General features: G+C 56.4%; 46 non-coding genes and 2 pseudogenes across 46 annotated transcripts; all 48 read left to right on the plus strand.

Annotated features, from left to right (window-relative positions):
- Positions 1-350: 350 nt before the first annotated feature.
- Positions 351-542, plus strand: LOC145338216 (U2 spliceosomal RNA). The gene has a single exon (XR_013885565.1). It is a non-coding gene; the product is annotated as a U2 spliceosomal RNA (small nuclear RNA).
- A 215-nt stretch (positions 543-757) lies between these two features.
- LOC145338368 (U2 spliceosomal RNA) lies at positions 758-949 on the plus strand. Its single transcript, XR_013885714.1, has one exon. It is a non-coding gene; the product is annotated as a U2 spliceosomal RNA (small nuclear RNA).
- A 215-nt stretch (positions 950-1,164) lies between these two features.
- Positions 1,165-1,356, plus strand: LOC145338466 (U2 spliceosomal RNA). The gene has a single exon (XR_013885809.1). It is a non-coding gene; the product is annotated as a U2 spliceosomal RNA (small nuclear RNA).
- Positions 1,357-1,571: 215 nt separating this feature from the next.
- Positions 1,572-1,763, plus strand: LOC145338467 (U2 spliceosomal RNA). The gene has a single exon (XR_013885810.1). It is a non-coding gene; the product is annotated as a U2 spliceosomal RNA (small nuclear RNA).
- Positions 1,764-1,978: 215 nt separating this feature from the next.
- On the plus strand, positions 1,979-2,170 carry LOC145338103 (U2 spliceosomal RNA). Its single transcript, XR_013885453.1, has one exon. It is a non-coding gene; the product is annotated as a U2 spliceosomal RNA (small nuclear RNA).
- Positions 2,171-2,385: 215 nt separating this feature from the next.
- Positions 2,386-2,577, plus strand: LOC145338217 (U2 spliceosomal RNA). Its single transcript, XR_013885566.1, has one exon. It is a non-coding gene; the product is annotated as a U2 spliceosomal RNA (small nuclear RNA).
- Positions 2,578-2,792: 215 nt separating this feature from the next.
- On the plus strand, positions 2,793-2,984 carry LOC145338484 (U2 spliceosomal RNA). The gene has a single exon (XR_013885826.1). It is a non-coding gene; the product is annotated as a U2 spliceosomal RNA (small nuclear RNA).
- A 215-nt stretch (positions 2,985-3,199) lies between these two features.
- LOC145338114 (U2 spliceosomal RNA) lies at positions 3,200-3,391 on the plus strand. Its single transcript, XR_013885464.1, has one exon. It is a non-coding gene; the product is annotated as a U2 spliceosomal RNA (small nuclear RNA).
- Positions 3,392-3,606: 215 nt separating this feature from the next.
- Positions 3,607-3,798, plus strand: LOC145338218 (U2 spliceosomal RNA). The gene has a single exon (XR_013885567.1). It is a non-coding gene; the product is annotated as a U2 spliceosomal RNA (small nuclear RNA).
- A 215-nt stretch (positions 3,799-4,013) lies between these two features.
- Positions 4,014-4,205, plus strand: LOC145338219 (U2 spliceosomal RNA). Its single transcript, XR_013885568.1, has one exon. It is a non-coding gene; the product is annotated as a U2 spliceosomal RNA (small nuclear RNA).
- Positions 4,206-4,420: 215 nt separating this feature from the next.
- LOC145338220 (U2 spliceosomal RNA) lies at positions 4,421-4,612 on the plus strand. Its single transcript, XR_013885569.1, has one exon. It is a non-coding gene; the product is annotated as a U2 spliceosomal RNA (small nuclear RNA).
- Positions 4,613-4,827: 215 nt separating this feature from the next.
- On the plus strand, positions 4,828-5,019 carry LOC145338221 (U2 spliceosomal RNA). Its single transcript, XR_013885570.1, has one exon. It is a non-coding gene; the product is annotated as a U2 spliceosomal RNA (small nuclear RNA).
- A 231-nt stretch (positions 5,020-5,250) lies between these two features.
- LOC145338222 (U2 spliceosomal RNA) lies at positions 5,251-5,442 on the plus strand. Its single transcript, XR_013885571.1, has one exon. It is a non-coding gene; the product is annotated as a U2 spliceosomal RNA (small nuclear RNA).
- Positions 5,443-6,041: 599 nt separating this feature from the next.
- Positions 6,042-6,233, plus strand: LOC145338223 (U2 spliceosomal RNA). Its single transcript, XR_013885572.1, has one exon. It is a non-coding gene; the product is annotated as a U2 spliceosomal RNA (small nuclear RNA).
- A 215-nt stretch (positions 6,234-6,448) lies between these two features.
- On the plus strand, positions 6,449-6,640 carry LOC145338369 (U2 spliceosomal RNA). Its single transcript, XR_013885715.1, has one exon. It is a non-coding gene; the product is annotated as a U2 spliceosomal RNA (small nuclear RNA).
- Positions 6,641-6,855: 215 nt separating this feature from the next.
- Positions 6,856-7,047, plus strand: LOC145338468 (U2 spliceosomal RNA). Its single transcript, XR_013885811.1, has one exon. It is a non-coding gene; the product is annotated as a U2 spliceosomal RNA (small nuclear RNA).
- Positions 7,048-7,262: 215 nt separating this feature from the next.
- Positions 7,263-7,454, plus strand: LOC145338469 (U2 spliceosomal RNA). The gene has a single exon (XR_013885812.1). It is a non-coding gene; the product is annotated as a U2 spliceosomal RNA (small nuclear RNA).
- Positions 7,455-7,669: 215 nt separating this feature from the next.
- LOC145338125 (U2 spliceosomal RNA) lies at positions 7,670-7,861 on the plus strand. Its single transcript, XR_013885475.1, has one exon. It is a non-coding gene; the product is annotated as a U2 spliceosomal RNA (small nuclear RNA).
- A 215-nt stretch (positions 7,862-8,076) lies between these two features.
- On the plus strand, positions 8,077-8,268 carry LOC145338224 (U2 spliceosomal RNA). Its single transcript, XR_013885573.1, has one exon. It is a non-coding gene; the product is annotated as a U2 spliceosomal RNA (small nuclear RNA).
- Positions 8,269-8,483: 215 nt separating this feature from the next.
- LOC145338485 (U2 spliceosomal RNA) lies at positions 8,484-8,675 on the plus strand. The gene has a single exon (XR_013885827.1). It is a non-coding gene; the product is annotated as a U2 spliceosomal RNA (small nuclear RNA).
- A 215-nt stretch (positions 8,676-8,890) lies between these two features.
- On the plus strand, positions 8,891-9,082 carry LOC145338136 (U2 spliceosomal RNA). Its single transcript, XR_013885486.1, has one exon. It is a non-coding gene; the product is annotated as a U2 spliceosomal RNA (small nuclear RNA).
- Positions 9,083-9,297: 215 nt separating this feature from the next.
- LOC145338147 (U2 spliceosomal RNA) lies at positions 9,298-9,489 on the plus strand. Its single transcript, XR_013885497.1, has one exon. It is a non-coding gene; the product is annotated as a U2 spliceosomal RNA (small nuclear RNA).
- Positions 9,490-9,704: 215 nt separating this feature from the next.
- On the plus strand, positions 9,705-9,896 carry LOC145338159 (U2 spliceosomal RNA). Its single transcript, XR_013885508.1, has one exon. It is a non-coding gene; the product is annotated as a U2 spliceosomal RNA (small nuclear RNA).
- A 215-nt stretch (positions 9,897-10,111) lies between these two features.
- Positions 10,112-10,303, plus strand: LOC145338225 (U2 spliceosomal RNA). The gene has a single exon (XR_013885574.1). It is a non-coding gene; the product is annotated as a U2 spliceosomal RNA (small nuclear RNA).
- Positions 10,304-10,518: 215 nt separating this feature from the next.
- Positions 10,519-10,710, plus strand: LOC145338227 (U2 spliceosomal RNA). The gene has a single exon (XR_013885576.1). It is a non-coding gene; the product is annotated as a U2 spliceosomal RNA (small nuclear RNA).
- Positions 10,711-10,925: 215 nt separating this feature from the next.
- Positions 10,926-11,117, plus strand: LOC145338228 (U2 spliceosomal RNA). Its single transcript, XR_013885577.1, has one exon. It is a non-coding gene; the product is annotated as a U2 spliceosomal RNA (small nuclear RNA).
- A 215-nt stretch (positions 11,118-11,332) lies between these two features.
- Positions 11,333-11,524, plus strand: LOC145338229 (U2 spliceosomal RNA). Its single transcript, XR_013885578.1, has one exon. It is a non-coding gene; the product is annotated as a U2 spliceosomal RNA (small nuclear RNA).
- A 215-nt stretch (positions 11,525-11,739) lies between these two features.
- Positions 11,740-11,931, plus strand: LOC145338230 (U2 spliceosomal RNA). The gene has a single exon (XR_013885579.1). It is a non-coding gene; the product is annotated as a U2 spliceosomal RNA (small nuclear RNA).
- A 231-nt stretch (positions 11,932-12,162) lies between these two features.
- On the plus strand, positions 12,163-12,354 carry LOC145338231 (U2 spliceosomal RNA). The gene has a single exon (XR_013885580.1). It is a non-coding gene; the product is annotated as a U2 spliceosomal RNA (small nuclear RNA).
- A 599-nt stretch (positions 12,355-12,953) lies between these two features.
- Positions 12,954-13,145, plus strand: LOC145338232 (U2 spliceosomal RNA). The gene has a single exon (XR_013885581.1). It is a non-coding gene; the product is annotated as a U2 spliceosomal RNA (small nuclear RNA).
- Positions 13,146-13,360: 215 nt separating this feature from the next.
- On the plus strand, positions 13,361-13,552 carry LOC145338370 (U2 spliceosomal RNA). Its single transcript, XR_013885716.1, has one exon. It is a non-coding gene; the product is annotated as a U2 spliceosomal RNA (small nuclear RNA).
- A 215-nt stretch (positions 13,553-13,767) lies between these two features.
- LOC145338470 (U2 spliceosomal RNA) lies at positions 13,768-13,959 on the plus strand. Its single transcript, XR_013885813.1, has one exon. It is a non-coding gene; the product is annotated as a U2 spliceosomal RNA (small nuclear RNA).
- Positions 13,960-14,174: 215 nt separating this feature from the next.
- Positions 14,175-14,366, plus strand: LOC145338471 (U2 spliceosomal RNA). The gene has a single exon (XR_013885814.1). It is a non-coding gene; the product is annotated as a U2 spliceosomal RNA (small nuclear RNA).
- Positions 14,367-14,581: 215 nt separating this feature from the next.
- LOC145338170 (U2 spliceosomal RNA) lies at positions 14,582-14,773 on the plus strand. The gene has a single exon (XR_013885519.1). It is a non-coding gene; the product is annotated as a U2 spliceosomal RNA (small nuclear RNA).
- A 215-nt stretch (positions 14,774-14,988) lies between these two features.
- LOC145338233 (U2 spliceosomal RNA) lies at positions 14,989-15,180 on the plus strand. The gene has a single exon (XR_013885582.1). It is a non-coding gene; the product is annotated as a U2 spliceosomal RNA (small nuclear RNA).
- A 215-nt stretch (positions 15,181-15,395) lies between these two features.
- On the plus strand, positions 15,396-15,587 carry LOC145338486 (U2 spliceosomal RNA). The gene has a single exon (XR_013885828.1). It is a non-coding gene; the product is annotated as a U2 spliceosomal RNA (small nuclear RNA).
- Positions 15,588-15,802: 215 nt separating this feature from the next.
- Positions 15,803-15,994, plus strand: LOC145338181 (U2 spliceosomal RNA). The gene has a single exon (XR_013885530.1). It is a non-coding gene; the product is annotated as a U2 spliceosomal RNA (small nuclear RNA).
- A 215-nt stretch (positions 15,995-16,209) lies between these two features.
- Positions 16,210-16,401, plus strand: LOC145338192 (U2 spliceosomal RNA). Its single transcript, XR_013885541.1, has one exon. It is a non-coding gene; the product is annotated as a U2 spliceosomal RNA (small nuclear RNA).
- A 215-nt stretch (positions 16,402-16,616) lies between these two features.
- On the plus strand, positions 16,617-16,808 carry LOC145338203 (U2 spliceosomal RNA). Its single transcript, XR_013885552.1, has one exon. It is a non-coding gene; the product is annotated as a U2 spliceosomal RNA (small nuclear RNA).
- A 215-nt stretch (positions 16,809-17,023) lies between these two features.
- On the plus strand, positions 17,024-17,215 carry LOC145338215 (U2 spliceosomal RNA). Its single transcript, XR_013885564.1, has one exon. It is a non-coding gene; the product is annotated as a U2 spliceosomal RNA (small nuclear RNA).
- Positions 17,216-17,814: 599 nt separating this feature from the next.
- LOC145338371 (U2 spliceosomal RNA) lies at positions 17,815-18,006 on the plus strand. Its single transcript, XR_013885717.1, has one exon. It is a non-coding gene; the product is annotated as a U2 spliceosomal RNA (small nuclear RNA).
- Positions 18,007-18,221: 215 nt separating this feature from the next.
- On the plus strand, positions 18,222-18,413 carry LOC145338472 (U2 spliceosomal RNA). Its single transcript, XR_013885815.1, has one exon. It is a non-coding gene; the product is annotated as a U2 spliceosomal RNA (small nuclear RNA).
- Positions 18,414-18,628: 215 nt separating this feature from the next.
- On the plus strand, positions 18,629-18,820 carry LOC145338234 (U2 spliceosomal RNA). The gene has a single exon (XR_013885583.1). It is a non-coding gene; the product is annotated as a U2 spliceosomal RNA (small nuclear RNA).
- Positions 18,821-19,035: 215 nt separating this feature from the next.
- Positions 19,036-19,140, plus strand: LOC145338566 (U2 spliceosomal RNA; annotated as a pseudogene).
- A 1,648-nt stretch (positions 19,141-20,788) lies between these two features.
- Positions 20,789-20,962, plus strand: LOC145338528 (U2 spliceosomal RNA; annotated as a pseudogene).
- A 215-nt stretch (positions 20,963-21,177) lies between these two features.
- LOC145338473 (U2 spliceosomal RNA) lies at positions 21,178-21,369 on the plus strand. Its single transcript, XR_013885816.1, has one exon. It is a non-coding gene; the product is annotated as a U2 spliceosomal RNA (small nuclear RNA).
- A 215-nt stretch (positions 21,370-21,584) lies between these two features.
- On the plus strand, positions 21,585-21,776 carry LOC145338226 (U2 spliceosomal RNA). Its single transcript, XR_013885575.1, has one exon. It is a non-coding gene; the product is annotated as a U2 spliceosomal RNA (small nuclear RNA).
- A 215-nt stretch (positions 21,777-21,991) lies between these two features.
- LOC145338237 (U2 spliceosomal RNA) lies at positions 21,992-22,183 on the plus strand. Its single transcript, XR_013885586.1, has one exon. It is a non-coding gene; the product is annotated as a U2 spliceosomal RNA (small nuclear RNA).
- Positions 22,184-22,248: the final 65 nt, after the last annotated feature.

Raw genomic sequence — 22,248 nt, forward strand, 5'->3', positions numbered from 1 at the left:
CTTCCTCCTCTCACCAATAAAAAAAAGAGAGAGGGGGAGATCCAGCCAGGTCGGTGCGCTGGGGAAAGGGGCTGGCTCCTACCACGCCACGCATCGACCTGGTCTTGCACTCTCTCCAGGAACGGTGCACTGACTCACAAGAGCATCAAAAACAGAACATGTGGCAGCACCTGCCTACTGGCACCGCAGGTGTCGACGGCAGAGTAAAGGACGCACACGCTGAGCCCCCTGCTGCGCTGCGACGCTACTGCAGCACTCAGGCAGGCTGACGGTTTTTCTGTGGCCAGCAAGCGGCGCGTGAAAGCCAGTGGCTGAGGAAGGGAGGGGAGCCAGCGGGGAATTGACGGGCTATCGCTTCTCGGCCTTTTGGCTAAGATCAAGTGTAGTATCTGTTCTTATCAGTTTAATATCTGATAGTTCCCCGATCTGGGGACCAAATATTAACCTGATTTTTGGAACAGGGCGCTGGGGAAAGGGGCTGGCTCCTACCACGCCACGCATCGACCTGGTCTTGCACTCTCTCCAGGAACGGTGCACTGACTCACAAGAGCATCAAAAACAGAACATGTGGCAGCACCTGCCTCCTGGCACAGCAGGTGTCGACGGCAGAGTAAAGGACGCACACGCTGAGCCCCCTGCTGCGCTGCGACGCTACTGCAGCACTCAGGCAGGCTGACGGTTTTTCTGTGGCCAGCAAGCGGCGCGTGAAAGCCAGTGGCTGAGGAAGGGAGGGGGGCCAGCTGGGAATTGACGGGCTATCGCTTCTCGGCCTTTTGGCTAAGATCAAGTGTAGTATCTGTTCTTATCAGTTTAATATCTGATAGTTCCCCGATCTGGGGACCAAATATTAACCTGATTTTTGGAACAGGGCGCTGGGGAAAGGGGCTCGCTCCTACCACGCCACGCATCAACCTGGTCTTGCACTCTCTCCAGGAACGGTGCACTGACTCACAAGAGCATCAAAAACAGAACATGTGGCAGCACCTGCCTCCTGGCACAGCAGGTGTCGACGGCAGAGTAAAGGACGCACACGCTGAGCCCCCTGCTGCGCTGCGACGCTACTGCAGCACTCAGGCAGGCTGACGGTTTTTCTGTGGCCAGCAAGCGGCGCGTGAAAGCCAGTGGCTGAGGAAGGGAGGGGGGCCAGCTGGGAATTGACGGGCTATCGCTTCTCGGCCTTTTGGCTAAGATCAAGTGTAGTATCTCTTCTTATCAGTTTAATATCTGATAGTTCCCCGATCTGGGGACCAAATATTAACCTGATTTTTGGAACAGGGCGCTGGGGAAAGGGGCTCGCTCCTACCACGCCACGCATCGACCTGGTCTTGCACTCTCTCCAGGAACGGTGCACTGACTCACAAGAGCATCAAAAACAGAACATGTGGCAGCACCTGCCTCCTGGCACAGCAGGTGTCGACGGCAGAGTAAAGGACGCACACGCTGAGCCCCCTGCTGCGCTGCGACGCTACTGCAGCACTCAGGCAGGCTGACGGTTTTTCTGTGGCCAGCAAGCGGCGCGTGAAAGCCAGTGGCTGAGGAAGGGAGGGGGGCCAGCTGGGAATTGACGGGCTATCGCTTCTCGGCCTTTTGGCTAAGATCAAGTGTAGTATCTCTTCTTATCAGTTTAATATCTGATAGTTCCCCGATCTGGGGACCAAATATTAACCTGATTTTTGGAACAGGGCGCTGGGGAAAGGGGCTCGCTCCTACCACGCCACGCATCGACCTGGTCTTGCACTCTCTCCAGGAACGGTGCACTGACTCACAAGAGCATCAAAAACAGAACATGTGGCAGCACCTGCCTCCTGGCGCAGCAGGTGTCGACGGCAGAGTAAAGGACGCACACGCTGAGCCCCCTGCTGCGCTGCGACGCTACTGCAGCACTCAGGCAGGCTGACGGTTTTTCTGTGGCCAGCAAGCGGCGCGTGAAAGCCAGTGGCTGAGGAAGGGAGGGGGGCCAGCTGGGAATTGACGGGCTATCGCTTCTCGGCCTTTTGGCTAAGATCAAGTGTAGTATCTGTTCTTATCAGTTTAATATCTGATAGTTCCCCGATCTGGGGACCAAATATTAACCTGATTTTTGGAACAGGGCGCTGGGGAAAGGGGCTCGCTCCTACCACGCCACGCATCGACCTGGTCTTGCACTCTCTCCAGGAACGGTGCACTGACTCACAAGAGCATCAAAAACAGAACATGTGGCAGCACCTGCCTCCTGGCACAGCAGGTGTCGACGGCAGAGTAAAGGACGCACACGCTGAGCCCCCTGCTGCGCTGCGACGCTACTGCAGCACTCAGGCAGGCTGACGGTTTTTCTGTGGCCAGCAAGCGGCGCGTGAAAGCCAGTGGCTGAGGAAGGGAGGGGGGCCAGCTGGGAATTGACGGGCTATCGCTTCTCGGCCTTTTGGCTAAGATCAAGTGTAGTATCTGTTCTTATCAGTTTAATATCTGATAGTTCCCCGATCTGGGGACCAAATATTAACCTGATTTTTGGAACAGGGCGCTGGGGAAAGGGGCTGGCTCCTACCACGCCACGCATCGACCTGGTCTTGCACTCTCTCCAGGAACGGTGCACTGACTCACAAGAGCATCAAAAACAGAACATGTGGCAGCACCTGCCTCCTGGCACAGCAGGTGTCGACGGCAGAGTAAAGGACGCACACGCTGAGCCCCCTGCTGCGCTGCGACGCTACTGCAGCACTCAGGCAGGCTGACGGTTTTTCTGTGGCCAGCAAGCGGCGCGTGAAAGCCAGTGGCTGAGGAAGGGAGGGGGGCCAGCTGGGAATTGACGGGCTATCGCTTCTCGGGCTTTTGGCTAAGATCAAGTGTAGTATCTGTTCTTATCAGTTTAATATCTGATAGTTCCCCGATCTGGGGACCAAATATTAACCTGATTTTTGGAACAGGGCGCTGGGGAAAGGGGCTGGCTCCTACCACGCCACGCATCGACCTGGTCTTGCACTCTCTCCAGGAACGGTGCACTGACTCACAAGAGCATCAAAAACAGAACAAGTGGCAGCACCTGCCTCCTGGCACAGCAGGTGTCGACGGCAGAGTAAAGGACGCACACGCTGAGCCCCCTGCTGCGCTGCGACGCTACTGCAGCACTCAGGCAGGCTGACGGTTTTTCTGTGGCCAGCAAGCGGCGCGTGAAAGCCAGTGGCTGAGGAAGGGAGGGGGGCCAGCTGGGAATTGACGGGCTATCGCTTCTCGGCCTTTTGGCTAAGATCAAGTGTAGTATCTGTTCTTATCAGTTTAATATCTGATAGTTCCCCGATCTGGGGACCAAATATTAACCTGATTTTTGGAACAGGGCGCTGGGGAAAGGGGCTCGCTCCTACCACGCCACGCATCGACCTGGTCTTGCACTCTCTCCAGGAACGGTGCACTGACTCACAAGAGCATCAAAAACAGAACATGTGGCAGCACCTGCCTCCTGGCACAGCAGGTGTCGACGGCAGAGTAAAGGACGCACACGCTGAGCCCCCTGCTGCGCTGCGACGCTACTGCAGCACTCAGGCAGGCTGACGGTTTTTCTGTGGCCAGCAAGCGGCGCGTGAAAGCCAGTGGCTGAGGAAGGGAGGGGGGCCAGCTGGGAATTGACGGGCTATCGCTTCTCGGCCTTTTGGCTAAGATCAAGTGTAGTATCTGTTCTTATCAGTTTAATATCTGATAGTTCCCCGATCTGGGGACCAAATATTAACCTGATTTTTGGAACAGGGCGCTGGGGAAAGGGGCTGGCTCCTACCACGCCACGCATCGACCTGGTCTTGCACTCTCTCCAGGAACGGTGCACTGACTCACAAGAGCATCAAAAACAGAACATGTGGCAGCACCTGCCTACTGGCACCGCAGGTGTCGACGGCAGAGTAAAGGACGCACACGCTGAGCCCCCTGCTGCGCTGCGACGCTACTGCAGCACTCAGGCAGGCTGACGGTTTTTCTGTGGCCAGCAAGCGGCGCGTGAAAGCCAGTGGCTGAGGAAGGGAGGGGGGCCAGCGGGGAATTGACGGGCTATCGCTTCTCGGCCTTTTGGCTAAGATCAAGTGTAGTATCTGTTCTTATCAGTTTAATATCTGATAGTTCCCCGATCTGGGGACCAAATATTAACCTGATTTTTGGAACAGGGCGCTGGGGAAAGGGGCTGGCTCCTACCACGCCACGCATCGACCTGGTCTTGCACTCTCTCCAGGAACGGTGCACTGACTCACAAGAGCATCAAAAACAGAACATGTGGCAGCACCTGCCTACTGGCACCGCAGGTGTCGACGGCAGAGTAAAGGACGCACACGCTGAGCCCCCTGCTGCGCTGCGACGCTACTGCAGCACTCAGGCAGGCTGACGGTTTTTCTGTGGCCAGCAAGCGGCGCGTGAAAGCCAGTGGCTGAGGAAGGGAGGGGGGCCAGCGGGGAATTGACGGGCTATCGCTTCTCGGCCTTTTGGCTAAGATCAAGTGTAGTATCTGTTCTTATCAGTTTAATATCTGATAGTTCCCCGATCTGGGGACCAAATATTAACCTGATTTTTGGAACAGGGCGCTGGGGAAAGGGGCTGGCTCCTACCACGCCACGCATCGACCTGGTCTTGCACTCTCTCCAGGAACGGTGCACTGACTCACAAGAGCATCAAAAACAGAACATGTGGCAGCACCTGCCTACTGGCACCGCAGGTGTCGACGGCAGAGTAAAGGACGCACACGCTGAGCCCCCTGCTGCGCTGCGACGCTACTGCAGCACTCAGGCAGGCTGACGGTTTTTCTGTGGCCAGCAAGCGGCGCGTGAAAGCCAGTGGCTGAGGAAGGGAGGGGGGCCAGCGGGGAATTGACGGGCTATCGCTTCTCGGCCTTTTGGCTAAGATCAAGTGTAGTATCTGTTCTTATCAGTTTAATATCTGATAGTTCCCCGATCTGGGGACCAAATATTAACCTGATTTTTGGAACAGGGCGCTGGGGAAAGGGGCTGGCTCCTACCACGCCACGCATCGACCTGGTCTTGCACTCTCTCCAGGAACGGTGCACTGACTCACAAGAGCATCAAAAACAGAACATGTGGCGGGGCGCCCCCTGCTGCCCTGCGACGCCAACACGTCACTCAGCCTCGACATGTGGCAGGGCACTCGCAAGCTCCGCCCCCTGCTGCGCTGCGACGCTACTGCAGCACTCAGGCAGGCTGACGGTTTTTCTGTGGCCAGCAAGCGGCGCGTGAAAGCCAGTGGCTGAGGAAGGGAGGGGGGCCAGCGGGGAATTGACGGGCTATCGCTTCTCGGCCTTTTGGCTAAGATCAAGTGTAGTATCTGTTCTTATCAGTTTAATATCTGATAGTTCCCCGATCTGGGGACCAAATATTAACCTGATTTTTGGAACAGGGCGCTGGGGAAAGGGGCTGGCTCCTACCACGCCACGCATCGACCTGGTCTTGCACTCTCTCCAGGAACGGTGCACTGACTCACAAGAGCATCAAAAACAGAACATGTGGCGGGGCGCCCCCTGCTGCCCTGCGACGCCAACACGTCACTCAGCCTCGACATGTGGCAGGGCACTCGCAAGCTCCGCCCCCTGCTGTCCTGCGACGCCACTGCTGCGCTCGGGCCTCAGCGGCAATACGTCACTCAGCCTCGCCGTGCCGTGTGTCGTCTCGCACCTTGTTTTCCCACCAACGCTAGCCCGGAACACTACATTAGTGTTCCCCACCCTCCCTTCCTCCTCTCACCAATAAAAAAAAGAGAGAGGGGGAGATCCAGCCAGGTCGGTGCGCTGGGGAAAGGGGCTGGCTCCTACCACGCCACGCATCGACCTGGTCTTGCACTCTCTCCAGGAACGGTGCACTGACTCACAAGAGCATCAAAAACAGAACATGTGGCAGCACCTGCCTACTGGCACCGCAGGTGTCGACGGCAGAGTAAAGGACGCACACGCTGAGCCCCCTGCTGCGCTGCGACGCTACTGCAGCACTCAGGCAGGCTGACGGTTTTTCTGTGGCCAGCAAGCGGCGCGTGAAAGCCAGTGGCTGAGGAAGGGAGGGGAGCCAGCGGGGAATTGACGGGCTATCGCTTCTCGGCCTTTTGGCTAAGATCAAGTGTAGTATCTGTTCTTATCAGTTTAATATCTGATAGTTCCCCGATCTGGGGACCAAATATTAACCTGATTTTTGGAACAGGGCGCTGGGGAAAGGGGCTGGCTCCTACCACGCCACGCATCGACCTGGTCTTGCACTCTCTCCAGGAACGGTGCACTGACTCACAAGAGCATCAAAAACAGAACATGTGGCAGCACCTGCCTCCTGGCACAGCAGGTGTCGACGGCAGAGTAAAGGACGCACACGCTGAGCCCCCTGCTGCGCTGCGACGCTACTGCAGCACTCAGGCAGGCTGACGGTTTTTCTGTGGCCAGCAAGCGGCGCGTGAAAGCCAGTGGCTGAGGAAGGGAGGGGGGCCAGCTGGGAATTGACGGGCTATCGCTTCTCGGCCTTTTGGCTAAGATCAAGTGTAGTATCTGTTCTTATCAGTTTAATATCTGATAGTTCCCCGATCTGGGGACCAAATATTAACCTGATTTTTGGAACAGGGCGCTGGGGAAAGGGGCTCGCTCCTACCACGCCACGCATCAACCTGGTCTTGCACTCTCTCCAGGAACGGTGCACTGACTCACAAGAGCATCAAAAACAGAACATGTGGCAGCACCTGCCTCCTGGCACAGCAGGTGTCGACGGCAGAGTAAAGGACGCACACGCTGAGCCCCCTGCTGCGCTGCGACGCTACTGCAGCACTCAGGCAGGCTGACGGTTTTTCTGTGGCCAGCAAGCGGCGCGTGAAAGCCAGTGGCTGAGGAAGGGAGGGGGGCCAGCTGGGAATTGACGGGCTATCGCTTCTCGGCCTTTTGGCTAAGATCAAGTGTAGTATCTCTTCTTATCAGTTTAATATCTGATAGTTCCCCGATCTGGGGACCAAATATTAACCTGATTTTTGGAACAGGGCGCTGGGGAAAGGGGCTCGCTCCTACCACGCCACGCATCGACCTGGTCTTGCACTCTCTCCAGGAACGGTGCACTGACTCACAAGAGCATCAAAAACAGAACATGTGGCAGCACCTGCCTCCTGGCACAGCAGGTGTCGACGGCAGAGTAAAGGACGCACACGCTGAGCCCCCTGCTGCGCTGCGACGCTACTGCAGCACTCAGGCAGGCTGACGGTTTTTCTGTGGCCAGCAAGCGGCGCGTGAAAGCCAGTGGCTGAGGAAGGGAGGGGGGCCAGCTGGGAATTGACGGGCTATCGCTTCTCGGCCTTTTGGCTAAGATCAAGTGTAGTATCTCTTCTTATCAGTTTAATATCTGATAGTTCCCCGATCTGGGGACCAAATATTAACCTGATTTTTGGAACAGGGCGCTGGGGAAAGGGGCTCGCTCCTACCACGCCACGCATCGACCTGGTCTTGCACTCTCTCCAGGAACGGTGCACTGACTCACAAGAGCATCAAAAACAGAACATGTGGCAGCACCTGCCTCCTGGCGCAGCAGGTGTCGACGGCAGAGTAAAGGACGCACACGCTGAGCCCCCTGCTGCGCTGCGACGCTACTGCAGCACTCAGGCAGGCTGACGGTTTTTCTGTGGCCAGCAAGCGGCGCGTGAAAGCCAGTGGCTGAGGAAGGGAGGGGGGCCAGCTGGGAATTGACGGGCTATCGCTTCTCGGCCTTTTGGCTAAGATCAAGTGTAGTATCTGTTCTTATCAGTTTAATATCTGATAGTTCCCCGATCTGGGGACCAAATATTAACCTGATTTTTGGAACAGGGCGCTGGGGAAAGGGGCTCGCTCCTACCACGCCACGCATCGACCTGGTCTTGCACTCTCTCCAGGAACGGTGCACTGACTCACAAGAGCATCAAAAACAGAACATGTGGCAGCACCTGCCTCCTGGCACAGCAGGTGTCGACGGCAGAGTAAAGGACGCACACGCTGAGCCCCCTGCTGCGCTGCGACGCTACTGCAGCACTCAGGCAGGCTGACGGTTTTTCTGTGGCCAGCAAGCGGCGCGTGAAAGCCAGTGGCTGAGGAAGGGAGGGGGGCCAGCTGGGAATTGACGGGCTATCGCTTCTCGGCCTTTTGGCTAAGATCAAGTGTAGTATCTGTTCTTATCAGTTTAATATCTGATAGTTCCCCGATCTGGGGACCAAATATTAACCTGATTTTTGGAACAGGGCGCTGGGGAAAGGGGCTGGCTCCTACCACGCCACGCATCGACCTGGTCTTGCACTCTCTCCAGGAACGGTGCACTGACTCACAAGAGCATCAAAAACAGAACATGTGGCAGCACCTGCCTCCTGGCACAGCAGGTGTCGACGGCAGAGTAAAGGACGCACACGCTGAGCCCCCTGCTGCGCTGCGACGCTACTGCAGCACTCAGGCAGGCTGACGGTTTTTCTGTGGCCAGCAAGCGGCGCGTGAAAGCCAGTGGCTGAGGAAGGGAGGGGGGCCAGCTGGGAATTGACGGGCTATCGCTTCTCGGGCTTTTGGCTAAGATCAAGTGTAGTATCTGTTCTTATCAGTTTAATATCTGATAGTTCCCCGATCTGGGGACCAAATATTAACCTGATTTTTGGAACAGGGCGCTGGGGAAAGGGGCTGGCTCCTACCACGCCACGCATCGACCTGGTCTTGCACTCTCTCCAGGAACGGTGCACTGACTCACAAGAGCATCAAAAACAGAACAAGTGGCAGCACCTGCCTCCTGGCACAGCAGGTGTCGACGGCAGAGTAAAGGACGCACACGCTGAGCCCCCTGCTGCGCTGCGACGCTACTGCAGCACTCAGGCAGGCTGACGGTTTTTCTGTGGCCAGCAAGCGGCGCGTGAAAGCCAGTGGCTGAGGAAGGGAGGGGGGCCAGCTGGGAATTGACGGGCTATCGCTTCTCGGCCTTTTGGCTAAGATCAAGTGTAGTATCTGTTCTTATCAGTTTAATATCTGATAGTTCCCCGATCTGGGGACCAAATATTAACCTGATTTTTGGAACAGGGCGCTGGGGAAAGGGGCTCGCTCCTACCACGCCACGCATCGACCTGGTCTTGCACTCTCTCCAGGAACGGTGCACTGACTCACAAGAGCATCAAAAACAGAACATGTGGCAGCACCTGCCTCCTGGCACAGCAGGTGTCGACGGCAGAGTAAAGGACGCACACGCTGAGCCCCCTGCTGCGCTGCGACGCTACTGCAGCACTCAGGCAGGCTGACGGTTTTTCTGTGGCCAGCAAGCGGCGCGTGAAAGCCAGTGGCTGAGGAAGGGAGGGGGGCCAGCTGGGAATTGACGGGCTATCGCTTCTCGGCCTTTTGGCTAAGATCAAGTGTAGTATCTGTTCTTATCAGTTTAATATCTGATAGTTCCCCGATCTGGGGACCAAATATTAACCTGATTTTTGGAACAGGGCGCTGGGGAAAGGGGCTCGCTCCTACCACGCCACGCATCGACCTGGTCTTGCACTCTCTCCAGGAACGGTGCACTGACTCACAAGAGCATCAAAAACAGAACATGTGGCAGCACCTGCCTCCTGGCACAGCAGGTGTCGACGGCAGAGTAAAGGACGCACACGCTGAGCCCCCTGCTGCGCTGCGACGCTACTGCAGCACTCAGGCAGGCTGACGGTTTTTCTGTGGCCAGCAAGCGGCGCGTGAAAGCCAGTGGCTGAGGAAGGGAGGGGGGCCAGCTGGGAATTGACGGGCTATCGCTTCTCGGCCTTTTGGCTAAGATCAAGTGTAGTATCTGTTCTTATCAGTTTAATATCTGATAGTTCCCCGATCTGGGGACCAAATATTAACCTGATTTTTGGAACAGGGCGCTGGGGAAAGGGGCTCGCTCCTACCACGCCACGCATCGACCTGGTCTTGCACTCTCTCCAGGAACGGTGCACTGACTCACAAGAGCATCAAAAACAGAACATGTGGCAGCACCTGCCTCCTGGCACAGCAGGTGTCGACGGCAGAGTAAAGGACGCACACGCTGAGCCCCCTGCTGCGCTGCGACGCTACTGCAGCACTCAGGCAGGCTGACGGTTTTTCTGTGGCCAGCAAGCGGCGCGTGAAAGCCAGTGGCTGAGGAAGGGAGGGGGGCCAGCTGGGAATTGACGGGCTATCGCTTCTCGGCCTTTTGGCTAAGATCAAGTGTAGTATCTGTTCTTATCAGTTTAATATCTGATAGTTCCCCGATCTGGGGACCAAATATTAACCTGATTTTTGGAACAGGGCGCTGGGGAAAGGGGCTGGCTCCTACCACGCCACGCATCGACCTGGTCTTGCACTCTCTCCAGGAACGGTGCACTGACTCACAAGAGCATCAAAAACAGAACATGTGGCAGCACCTGCCTACTGGCACCGCAGGTGTCGACGGCAGAGTAAAGGACGCACACGCTGAGCCCCCTGCTGCGCTGCGACGCTACTGCAGCACTCAGGCAGGCTGACGGTTTTTCTGTGGCCAGCAAGCGGCGCGTGAAAGCCAGTGGCTGAGGAAGGGAGGGGGGCCAGCGGGGAATTGACGGGCTATCGCTTCTCGGCCTTTTGGCTAAGATCAAGTGTAGTATCTGTTCTTATCAGTTTAATATCTGATAGTTCCCCGATCTGGGGACCAAATATTAACCTGATTTTTGGAACAGGGCGCTGGGGAAAGGGGCTGGCTCCTACCACGCCACGCATCGACCTGGTCTTGCACTCTCTCCAGGAACGGTGCACTGACTCACAAGAGCATCAAAAACAGAACATGTGGCAGCACCTGCCTACTGGCACCGCAGGTGTCGACGGCAGAGTAAAGGACGCACACGCTGAGCCCCCTGCTGCGCTGCGACGCTACTGCAGCACTCAGGCAGGCTGACGGTTTTTCTGTGGCCAGCAAGCGGCGCGTGAAAGCCAGTGGCTGAGGAAGGGAGGGGGGCCAGCGGGGAATTGACGGGCTATCGCTTCTCGGCCTTTTGGCTAAGATCAAGTGTAGTATCTGTTCTTATCAGTTTAATATCTGATAGTTCCCCGATCTGGGGACCAAATATTAACCTGATTTTTGGAACAGGGCGCTGGGGAAAGGGGCTGGCTCCTACCACGCCACGCATCGACCTGGTCTTGCACTCTCTCCAGGAACGGTGCACTGACTCACAAGAGCATCAAAAACAGAACATGTGGCAGCACCTGCCTACTGGCACCGCAGGTGTCGACGGCAGAGTAAAGGACGCACACGCTGAGCCCCCTGCTGCGCTGCGACGCTACTGCAGCACTCAGGCAGGCTGACGGTTTTTCTGTGGCCAGCAAGCGGCGCGTGAAAGCCAGTGGCTGAGGAAGGGAGGGGGGCCAGCGGGGAATTGACGGGCTATCGCTTCTCGGCCTTTTGGCTAAGATCAAGTGTAGTATCTGTTCTTATCAGTTTAATATCTGATAGTTCCCCGATCTGGGGACCAAATATTAACCTGATTTTTGGAACAGGGCGCTGGGGAAAGGGGCTGGCTCCTACCACGCCACGCATCGACCTGGTCTTGCACTCTCTCCAGGAACGGTGCACTGACTCACAAGAGCATCAAAAACAGAACATGTGGCAGCACCTGCCTACTGGCACCGCAGGTGTCGACGGCAGAGTAAAGGACGCACACGCTGAGCCCCCTGCTGCGCTGCGACGCTACTGCAGCACTCAGGCAGGCTGACGGTTTTTCTGTGGCCAGCAAGCGGCGCGTGAAAGCCAGTGGCTGAGGAAGGGAGGGGGGCCAGCGGGGAATTGACGGGCTATCGCTTCTCGGCCTTTTGGCTAAGATCAAGTGTAGTATCTGTTCTTATCAGTTTAATATCTGATAGTTCCCCGATCTGGGGACCAAATATTAACCTGATTTTTGGAACAGGGCGCTGGGGAAAGGGGCTGGCTCCTACCACGCCACGCATCGACCTGGTCTTGCACTCTCTCCAGGAACGGTGCACTGACTCACAAGAGCATCAAAAACAGAACATGTGGCGGGGCGCCCCCTGCTGCCCTGCGACGCCAACACGTCACTCAGCCTCGACATGTGGCAGGGCACTCGCAAGCTCCGCCCCCTGCTGCGCTGCGACGCTACTGCAGCACTCAGGCAGGCTGACGGTTTTTCTGTGGCCAGCAAGCGGCGCGTGAAAGCCAGTGGCTGAGGAAGGGAGGGGGGCCAGCGGGGAATTGACGGGCTATCGCTTCTCGGCCTTTTGGCTAAGATCAAGTGTAGTATCTGTTCTTATCAGTTTAATATCTGATAGTTCCCCGATCTGGGGACCAAATATTAACCTGATTTTTGGAACAGGGCGCTGGGGAAAGGGGCTGGCTCCTACCACGCCACGCATCGACCTGGTCTTGCACTCTCTCCAGGAACGGTGCACTGACTCACAAGAGCATCAAAAACAGAACATGTGGCGGGGCGCCCCCTGCTGCCCTGCGACGCCAACACGTCACTCAGCCTCGACATGTGGCAGGGCACTCGCAAGCTCCGCCCCCTGCTGTCCTGCGACGCCACTGCTGCGCTCGGGCCTCAGCGGCAATACGTCACTCAGCCTCGCCGTGCCGTGTGTCGTCTCGCACCTTGTTTTCCCACCAACGCTAGCCCGGAACACTACATTAGTGTTCCCCACCCTCCCTTCCTCCTCTCACCAATAAAAAAAAGAGAGAGGGGGAGATCCAGCCAGGTCGGTGCGCTGGGGAAAGGGGCTGGCTCCTACCACGCCACGCATCGACCTGGTCTTGCACTCTCTCCAGGAACGGTGCACTGACTCACAAGAGCATCAAAAACAGAACATGTGGCAGCACCTGCCTACTGGCACCGCAGGTGTCGACGGCAGAGTAAAGGACGCACACGCTGAGCCCCCTGCTGCGCTGCGACGCTACTGCAGCACTCAGGCAGGCTGACGGTTTTTCTGTGGCCAGCAAGCGGCGCGTGAAAGCCAGTGGCTGAGGAAGGGAGGGGAGCCAGCGGGGAATTGACGGGCTATCGCTTCTCGGCCTTTTGGCTAAGATCAAGTGTAGTATCTGTTCTTATCAGTTTAATATCTGATAGTTCCCCGATCTGGGGACCAAATATTAACCTGATTTTTGGAACAGGGCGCTGGGGAAAGGGGCTGGCTCCTACCACGCCACGCATCGACCTGGTCTTGCACTCTCTCCAGGAACGGTGCACTGACTCACAAGAGCATCAAAAACAGAACATGTGGCAGCACCTGCCTCCTGGCACAGCAGGTGTCGACGGCAGAGTAAAGGACGCACACGCTGAGCCCCCTGCTGCGCTGCGACGCTACTGCAGCACTCAGGCAGGCTGACGGTTTTTCTGTGGCCAGCAAGCGGCGCGTGAAAGCCAGTGGCTGAGGAAGGGAGGGGGGCCAGCTGGGAATTGACGGGCTATCGCTTCTCGGCCTTTTGGCTAAGATCAAGTGTAGTATCTGTTCTTATCAGTTTAATATCTGATAGTTCCCCGATCTGGGGACCAAATATTAACCTGATTTTTGGAACAGGGCGCTGGGGAAAGGGGCTCGCTCCTACCACGCCACGCATCAACCTGGTCTTGCACTCTCTCCAGGAACGGTGCACTGACTCACAAGAGCATCAAAAACAGAACATGTGGCAGCACCTGCCTCCTGGCACAGCAGGTGTCGACGGCAGAGTAAAGGACGCACACGCTGAGCCCCCTGCTGCGCTGCGACGCTACTGCAGCACTCAGGCAGGCTGACGGTTTTTCTGTGGCCAGCAAGCGGCGCGTGAAAGCCAGTGGCTGAGGAAGGGAGGGGGGCCAGCTGGGAATTGACGGGCTATCGCTTCTCGGCCTTTTGGCTAAGATCAAGTGTAGTATCTCTTCTTATCAGTTTAATATCTGATAGTTCCCCGATCTGGGGACCAAATATTAACCTGATTTTTGGAACAGGGCGCTGGGGAAAGGGGCTCGCTCCTACCACGCCACGCATCGACCTGGTCTTGCACTCTCTCCAGGAACGGTGCACTGACTCACAAGAGCATCAAAAACAGAACATGTGGCAGCACCTGCCTCCTGGCACAGCAGGTGTCGACGGCAGAGTAAAGGACGCACACGCTGAGCCCCCTGCTGCGCTGCGACGCTACTGCAGCACTCAGGCAGGCTGACGGTTTTTCTGTGGCCAGCAAGCGGCGCGTGAAAGCCAGTGGCTGAGGAAGGGAGGGGGGCCAGCTGGGAATTGACGGGCTATCGCTTCTCGGCCTTTTGGCTAAGATCAAGTGTAGTATCTCTTCTTATCAGTTTAATATCTGATAGTTCCCCGATCTGGGGACCAAATATTAACCTGATTTTTGGAACAGGGCGCTGGGGAAAGGGGCTCGCTCCTACCACGCCACGCATCGACCTGGTCTTGCACTCTCTCCAGGAACGGTGCACTGACTCACAAGAGCATCAAAAACAGAACATGTGGCAGCACCTGCCTCCTGGCGCAGCAGGTGTCGACGGCAGAGTAAAGGACGCACACGCTGAGCCCCCTGCTGCGCTGCGACGCTACTGCAGCACTCAGGCAGGCTGACGGTTTTTCTGTGGCCAGCAAGCGGCGCGTGAAAGCCAGTGGCTGAGGAAGGGAGGGGGGCCAGCTGGGAATTGACGGGCTATCGCTTCTCGGCCTTTTGGCTAAGATCAAGTGTAGTATCTGTTCTTATCAGTTTAATATCTGATAGTTCCCCGATCTGGGGACCAAATATTAACCTGATTTTTGGAACAGGGCGCTGGGGAAAGGGGCTCGCTCCTACCACGCCACGCATCGACCTGGTCTTGCACTCTCTCCAGGAACGGTGCACTGACTCACAAGAGCATCAAAAACAGAACATGTGGCAGCACCTGCCTCCTGGCACAGCAGGTGTCGACGGCAGAGTAAAGGACGCACACGCTGAGCCCCCTGCTGCGCTGCGACGCTACTGCAGCACTCAGGCAGGCTGACGGTTTTTCTGTGGCCAGCAAGCGGCGCGTGAAAGCCAGTGGCTGAGGAAGGGAGGGGGGCCAGCTGGGAATTGACGGGCTATCGCTTCTCGGCCTTTTGGCTAAGATCAAGTGTAGTATCTGTTCTTATCAGTTTAATATCTGATAGTTCCCCGATCTGGGGACCAAATATTAACCTGATTTTTGGAACAGGGCGCTGGGGAAAGGGGCTGGCTCCTACCACGCCACGCATCGACCTGGTCTTGCACTCTCTCCAGGAACGGTGCACTGACTCACAAGAGCATCAAAAACAGAACATGTGGCAGCACCTGCCTCCTGGCACAGCAGGTGTCGACGGCAGAGTAAAGGACGCACACGCTGAGCCCCCTGCTGCGCTGCGACGCTACTGCAGCACTCAGGCAGGCTGACGGTTTTTCTGTGGCCAGCAAGCGGCGCGTGAAAGCCAGTGGCTGAGGAAGGGAGGGGGGCCAGCTGGGAATTGACGGGCTATCGCTTCTCGGGCTTTTGGCTAAGATCAAGTGTAGTATCTGTTCTTATCAGTTTAATATCTGATAGTTCCCCGATCTGGGGACCAAATATTAACCTGATTTTTGGAACAGGGCGCTGGGGAAAGGGGCTGGCTCCTACCACGCCACGCATCGACCTGGTCTTGCACTCTCTCCAGGAACGGTGCACTGACTCACAAGAGCATCAAAAACAGAACAAGTGGCAGCACCTGCCTCCTGGCACAGCAGGTGTCGACGGCAGAGTAAAGGACGCACACGCTGAGCCCCCTGCTGCGCTGCGACGCTACTGCAGCACTCAGGCAGGCTGACGGTTTTTCTGTGGCCAGCAAGCGGCGCGTGAAAGCCAGTGGCTGAGGAAGGGAGGGGGGCCAGCTGGGAATTGACGGGCTATCGCTTCTCGGCCTTTTGGCTAAGATCAAGTGTAGTATCTGTTCTTATCAGTTTAATATCTGATAGTTCCCCGATCTGGGGACCAAATATTAACCTGATTTTTGGAACAGGGCGCTGGGGAAAGGGGCTCGCTCCTACCACGCCACGCATCGACCTGGTCTTGCACTCTCTCCAGGAACGGTGCACTGACTCACAAGAGCATCAAAAACAGAACATGTGGCAGCACCTGCCTCCTGGCACAGCAGGTGTCGACGGCAGAGTAAAGGACGCACACGCTGAGCCCCCTGCTGCGCTGCGACGCTACTGCAGCACTCAGGCAGGCTGACGGTTTTTCTGTGGCCAGCAAGCGGCGCGTGAAAGCCAGTGGCTGAGGAAGGGAGGGGGGCCAGCTGGGAATTGACGGGCTATCGCTTCTCGGCCTTTTGGCTAAGATCAAGTGTAGTATCTGTTCTTATCAGTTTAATATCTGATAGTTCCCCGATCTGGGGACCAAATATTAACCTGATTTTTGGAACAGGGCGCTGGGGAAAGGGGCTCGCTCCTACCACGCCACGCATCGACCTGGTCTTGCACTCTCTCCAGGAACGGTGCACTGACTCACAAGAGCATCAAAAACAGAACATGTGGCAGCACCTGCCTCCTGGCACAGCAGGTGTCGACGGCAGAGTAAAGGACGCACACGCTGAGCCCCCTGCTGCGCTGCGACGCTACTGCAGCACTCAGGCAGGCTGACGGTTTTTCTGTGGCCAGCAAGCGGCGCGTGAAAGCCAGTGGCTGAGGAAGGGAGGGGGGCCAGCTGGGAATTGACGGGCTATCGCTTCTCGGCCTTTTGGCTAAGATCAAGTGTAGTATCTGTTCTTATCAGTTTAATATCTGATAGTTCCCCGATCTGGGGACCAAATATTAACCTGATTTTTGGAACAGGGCGCTGGGGAAAGGGGCTCGCTCCTACCACGCCACGCATCGACCTGGTCTTGCACTCTCTCCAGGAACGGTGCACTGACTCACAAGAGCATCAAAAACAGAACATGTGGCAGCACCTGCCTCCTGGCACAGCAGGTGTCGACGGCAGAGTAAAGGACGCACACGCTGAGCCCCCTGCTGCGCTGCGACGCTACTGCAGCACTCAGGCAGGCTGACGGTTTTTCTGTGGCCAGCAAGCGGCGCGTGAAAGCCAGTGGCTGAGGAAGGGAGGGGGGCCAGCTGGGAATTGACGGGCTATCGCTTCTCGGCCTTTTGGCTAAGATCAAGTGTAGTATCTGTTCTTATCAGTTTAATATCTGATAGTTCCCCGATCTGGGGACCAAATATTAACCTGATTTTTGGAACAGGGCGCTGGGGAAAGGGGCTCGCTCCTACCACGCCACGCATCGACCTGGTCTTGCACTCTCTCCAGGAACGGTGCACTGACTCACAAGAGCATCAAAAACAGAACATGTGGCGGGGCGCCCCCTGCTGCCCTGCGACGCCAACACGTCACTCAGCCTCGACATGTGGCAGGGCACTCGCAAGCTCCGCCCCCTGCTGTCCTGCGACGCCACTGCAGCGCTCGGGCCTCAGCGGCAATACGTCACTCAGCCTCGCCGTGCCGTGTGTCGTCTCGCACCTTGTTTTCCCACCAACGCTAGCCCGGAACACTACATTAGTGTTCCCCACCCTCCCTTCCTCCTCTCACCAATAAAAAAAAGAGAGAGGGGGAGATCCAGCCAGGTCGGTGCGCTGGGGAAAGGGGCTGGCTCCTACCACGCCACGCATCGACCTGGTCTTGCACTCTCTCCAGGAACGGTGCACTGACTCACAAGAGCATCAAAAACAGAACATGTGGCAGCACCTGCCTACTGGCACCGCAGGTGTCGACGGCAGAGTAAAGGACGCACACGCTGAGCCCCCTGCTGCGCTGCGACGCTACTGCAGCACTCAGGCAGGCTGACGGTTTTTCTGTGGCCAGCAAGCGGCGCGTGAAAGCCAGTGGCTGAGGAAGGGAGGGGGGCCAGCTGGGAATTGACGGGCTATCGCTTCTCGGCCTTTTGGCTAAGATCAAGTGTAGTATCTGTTCTTATCAGTTTAATATCTGATAGTTCCCCGATCTGGGGACCAAATATTAACCTGATTTTTGGAACAGGGCGCTGGGGAAAGGGGCTCGCTCCTACCACGCCACGCATCAACCTGGTCTTGCACTCTCTCCAGGAACGGTGCACTGACTCACAAGAGCATCAAAAACAGAACATGTGGCAGCACCTGCCTCCTGGCACAGCAGGTGTCGACGGCAGAGTAAAGGACGCACACGCTGAGCCCCCTGCTGCGCTGCGACGCTACTGCAGCACTCAGGCAGGCTGACGGTTTTTCTGTGGCCAGCAAGCGGCGCGTGAAAGCCAGTGGCTGAGGAAGGGAGGGGGGCCAGCTGGGAATTGACGGGCTATCGCTTCTCGGCCTTTTGGCTAAGATCAAGTGTAGTATCTCTTCTTATCAGTTTAATATCTGATAGTTCCCCGATCTGGGGACCAAATATTAACCTGATTTTTGGAACAGGGCGCTGGGGAAAGGGGCTCGCTCCTACCACGCCACGCATCGACCTGGTCTTGCACTCTCTCCAGGAACGGTGCACTGACTCACAAGAGCATCAAAAACAGAACATGTGGCAGCACCTGCCTCCTGGCACAGCAGGTGTCGACGGCAGAGTAAAGGACGCACACGCTGAGCCCCCTGCTGCGCTGCGACGCTACTGCAGCACTCAGGCAGGCTGACGGTTTTTCTGTGGCCAGCAAGCGGCGCGTGAAAGCCAGTGGCTGAGGAAGGGAGGGGGGCCAGCTGGGAATTGACGGGCTATCGCTTCTCGGCCTTTTGGCTAAGATCAAGTGTAGTATCTGTTCTTATCAGTTTAATATCTGATAGTTCCCCGATCTGGGGACCAAATATTAACCTGATTTTTGGAACAGGGCGCTGGGGAAAGGGGCTGGCTCCTACCACGCCACGCATCGACCTGGTCTTGCACTCTCTCCAGGAACGGTGCACTGACTCACAAGAGCATCAAAAACAGAACATGTGGCAGCACCTGCCTCCTGGCACAGCAGGTGTCGACGGCAGAGTAAAGGACGCACACGCTGAGCCCCCTGCTGCGCTGCGACGCTACTGCAGCACTCAGGCAGGCTGACGGTTTTTCTGTGGCCAGCAAGCGGCGCGTGAAAGCCAGTGGCTGAGGAAGGGAGGGGGGCCAGCTGGGAATTGACGGGCTATCGCTTCTCGGCCTTTTGGCTAAGATCAAGTGTAGTATCTGTTCTTATCAGGCATCAAAGGGGTGACAATCCCAGGCAGCGGAGGCACGCAGGTCAAAGCCTCCCTGTACATGGATGACGTGGCTGTGTTCTGCTCGGACCCCTCGTCTGTCCGCAGGCTCCTCCAGGTCTGCGAGCAGTTCGAGCTGGCCTCGGGAGCCAAAGTCAACCAGGGAAAGAGCGAGGCCATGTTCTTTGGGAACTGGGCCGACAAATCCTTTGTCCCCTTCACCGTCAGGGCAGAGTACCTGAAGGTGCTGGGGATATGGTTCGGAGCGGCAGGGGCATGCATCAAAAACTGGGAGGAGCGCATCGCGAAAGCCAGGCAGAAACTGGGCTTGTGGGAGCAACGCTCGCTCTCCATAACAGGGAAAAACCTGGTGATCCGGTGCGAGTTGCTGTCCGTGTTGTTGTACGTGGCGCAGGTGTGGCCTATCCCCAAATCCTGCGCTGCAGCAGTGACGCAGGCCATCTTCAAATTTATCTGGAGATCAAAGATGGATCGCGTCCGGAGGGAGGCGATGCACAAATCTCCAGAGAACGGAGGGAAAGACATTCCCAACGCCGCCCTGATCCTGATGGCCACCTTTGTGTGCGGCTGCATCAAGCTGTGCGTAGATCCTCGGTACACCAACAGCAAGTGCCACTACTTTTTGAGGTTCTACCTGTCCCGAGTGTTGCGAAGGATGGGTCTGGCCACACTGCCGCGGAACGCTCCGAGTAGTTGGACCGTACCGCAGCACCTGTCCTTCGTGGAGAAATTTTTCCGCAAACACACCTTTGACCACAAGGCGATTAAGCAGTGGTCAGCGCGTAACGTCCTTGGGGCCCTGAGAGAAAAGGAGACGGCGGATCCTGTCGGATGGTTCCCTGAGCAGACTGTCAGTGTCATCTGGCAGAACGCCTCATCACCAGAACTGACAAACAAGCACCAAGATCTGGCTTGGCTGGTGGTGAGAAGGGCACTCCCCGTCAGATCCTTTATGCACGCTCGAGGTCTCAACATCACCGCACGCTGCCCTCGAAGCGGCTGCGGGGCTGACGAGACGGTCGCACACCTCCTTCTGGAATGTGCCTTTGCAAAGAAGGTCTGGAGCGAGATGCAGTGGTATTTGTCGAGGTTCGTCCCGAGCAGCTCGGTGACGCAGGACTCTGTGCTCTACGGGCTGTTTCCGGGGACGCACACCGAGACAAATATCAACTGCTGCTGGAAGGTCATCAACTCGGTGAAGGACGCACTTTGGTCCGCCCGAAACTTGCTGATCTTCCAGCTGAAAGAACTGTCCTCGACCGAGTGTTGCAGACTGGCACATTCCAAGGTCCAGGACTACGTGCTGAGGGACGGGCTGAAGCTTGGGGCAGCCGCCGCAAAGGCACAATGGGGAAAGGCCACACTGTAAGGCCTTTTAACGGAGGCAGACCGAGGGCCCAGGAACTGCAGAATACCCTCGACCTGCGTAACTGTGTGCCAATCTGAGCACTAACGGCACACAGTAATCTTTTGAGGCATGTATATAGTTTTAAGTATTGAAATGTAATCATGGCAATTAGTACAAATATGTAAATATTGAGACATGGACATAGTTTTTTAAGTACTGAAATGTAGTCACTGTAGTTTGGACAGATCTGCAAAAATGTTTTCATTCCGCATTGTTTTGCTACTCGAAGCCCTGTACACTGTAATAGATTACTTGAGATTTTTATGAATAAAGTATATTTTTGGAAAAAAAAAATCTGTTCTTATCAGTTTAATATCTGATAGTTCCCCGATCTGGGGACCAAATATTAACCTGATTTTTGGAACAGGGCGCTGGGGAAAGGGGCTCGCTCCTACCACGCCACGCATCAACCTGGTCTTGCACTCTCTCCAGGAACGGTGCACTGACTCACAAGAGCATCAAAAACAGAACATGTGGCAGCACCTGCCTCCTGGCACAGCAGGTGTCGACGGCAGAGTAAAGGACGCACACGCTGAGCCCCCTGCTGCGCTGCGACGCTACTGCAGCACTCAGGCAGGCTGACGGTTTTTCTGTGGCCAGCAAGCGGCGCGTGAAAGCCAGTGGCTGAGGAAGGGAGGGGGGCCAGCTGGGAATTGACGGGCTATCGCTTCTCGGCCTTTTGGCTAAGATCAAGTGTAGTATCTCTTCTTATCAGTTTAATATCTGATAGTTCCCCGATCTGGGGACCAAATATTAACCTGATTTTTGGAACAGGGCGCTGGGGAAAGGGGCTCGCTCCTACCACGCCACGCATCGACCTGGTCTTGCACTCTCTCCAGGAACGGTGCACTGACTCACAAGAGCATCAAAAACAGAACATGTGGCAGCACCTGCCTCCTGGCACAGCAGGTGTCGACGGCAGAGTAAAGGACGCACACGCTGAGCCCCCTGCTGCGCTGCGACGCTACTGCAGCACTCAGGCAGGCTGACGGTTTTTCTGTGGCCAGCAAGCGGCGCGTGAAAGCCAGTGGCTGAGGAAGGGAGGGGGGCCAGCTGGGAATTGACGGGCTATCGCTTCTCGGCCTTTTGGCTAAGATCAAGTGTAGTATCTGTTCTTATCAGTTTAATATCTGATAGTTCCCCGATCTGGGGACCAAATATTAACCTGATTTTTGGAACAGGGCGCTGGGGAAAGGGGCTCGCTCCTACCACGCCACGCATCGACCTGGTCTTGCACTCTCTCCAGGAACGGTGCACTGACTCACAAGAGCATCAAAAACAGAACATGTGGCAGCACCTGCCTCCTGGCACAGCAGGTGTCGACGGCAGAGTAAAGGACGCACACGCTGAGCCCCCTGCTGCGCTGCGACGCTACTGCAGCACTCAGGCAGGCTGACGGTTTTTCTGTGGCCAGCAAGCGGCGCGTGAAAGCCAGTGGCTGAGGAAGGGAGGGGGGCCAGCTGGGAATTGACGGGCTATCGCTTCTCGGCCTTTTGGCTAAGATCAAGTGTAGTATCTGTTCTTATCAGTTTAATATCTGATAGTTCCCCGATCTGGGGACCAAATATTAACCTGATTTTTGGAACAGGGCGCTGGGGAAAGGGGCTCGCTCCTACCACGCCACGCATCGACCTGGTCTTGCACTCTCTCCAGGAACGGTGCACTGACTCACAAGAGCATCAAAAACAGAACATGTGGCAGCACCTGCCTCCTGGCACAGCAGGTGTCGACGGC

The sequence above is a fragment of the Carcharhinus amblyrhynchos genome, unplaced genomic scaffold (assembly GCF_965287045.1).
Source record: "Carcharhinus amblyrhynchos unplaced genomic scaffold, sCarAmb.v2.hapA scaffold_98, whole genome shotgun sequence".
NCBI lineage: Eukaryota > Metazoa > Chordata > Chondrichthyes > Carcharhiniformes > Carcharhinidae > Carcharhinus > Carcharhinus amblyrhynchos.